This window comes from Triticum aestivum, chromosome 3A, assembly GCF_018294505.1.
Source record: "Triticum aestivum cultivar Chinese Spring chromosome 3A, IWGSC CS RefSeq v2.1, whole genome shotgun sequence".
In the NCBI taxonomy this organism is placed as follows: domain Eukaryota; kingdom Viridiplantae; phylum Streptophyta; class Magnoliopsida; order Poales; family Poaceae; genus Triticum; species Triticum aestivum.
Genome location: NC_057800.1, coordinates 271757393 through 271757772, shown reverse-complemented (window position 1 = coordinate 271757772; position 380 = coordinate 271757393).

The following is a 380-nucleotide window of genomic DNA, read 5'->3' as shown; positions in this document are numbered from 1 at the left end:
AGTTTCGAAGACAAACGATAAAAATAAACCTATTACCATGCAGCGGAAGGTAGACTACACTAGGCAAACCATAGTCAAGTATTCAATAGAGTGAAAGCACAATGACTAATAGCAGCTAGGCAGTAAAGATCAGGTAGGAAGATATTGTGAAGCCAATCAGAACAAACAGTCACTCAGTGAAGACAAAAGATAAAGCAATCATACAATAACTTCACAAGGACCAACAGTAAGTAAAGGAAAGGGAAGGATGAAACCAGTGACTTGTTGAAGACAATGATTTGTTGGACCAGTTCCAGTTGCTGTGACAACTATACGTCTGGTTAGGGAGGCTGAGATTCAACTCAGAAGACCTCGTCTTCACCTTATTCCCCTTAAGCTAA